The sequence below is a fragment of the Calidris pugnax genome, unplaced genomic scaffold (genome assembly GCF_001431845.1).
Source record: "Calidris pugnax isolate Ruff unplaced genomic scaffold, ASM143184v1 scaffold103, whole genome shotgun sequence".
Taxonomy (NCBI): Eukaryota; Metazoa; Chordata; class Aves; order Charadriiformes; family Scolopacidae; genus Calidris; species Calidris pugnax.
The window spans coordinates 14,590,564-14,590,879 of NW_015090990.1; the positions used below are offsets into that span (position 1 = coordinate 14,590,564).

The 316-nt window shown below is 77.8% G+C and overlaps 1 protein-coding gene across 1 annotated transcript in view; it reads left to right on the forward strand.

The window, feature by feature from the left end:
* Positions 1-6: 6 nt before the first annotated feature.
* Positions 7-316, forward strand: part of ADAM23 (ADAM metallopeptidase domain 23) — a 79,072-nt gene continuing 78,762 nt past the window's right edge. The window contains exon 1 of the mRNA XM_014954470.1: positions 7-89. The gene's annotated coding sequence lies outside the window, so the exon portion shown is untranslated. The remainder of the gene's footprint in view (positions 90-316) is intronic.

The following is a 316-nucleotide window of genomic DNA, read 5'->3' on the forward strand; positions in this document are numbered from 1 at the left end:
CCTGCCGCTCCTCGGCCGCCTCGTCTCGCTGCTCCTGCTCCTCCATGGCTCCTCCTGCCCCCGGCCCCTCGCGGCTGCGGCGGCCGCCGGTGGGTATGGCGGGGTGTGTGGTGTGCGTGAGGCGTCTGCTCCCCTTCCGTCCCCTTCCTCTCCCGGCCCCCCTGCCTCCCGCCGCTTCCCCTTCAGGCCGTGCCCGGGCCCCGGTTGCTGGGCCCTGTCACCCCAGGGGTGACACAAGGGGGCCGCGGCCTGCCCTGCCCCGCTGCGCACCGCGGGGGGAGCGGCCGTACCGTGCCCGTGCGCGTGTCCCCCCGCC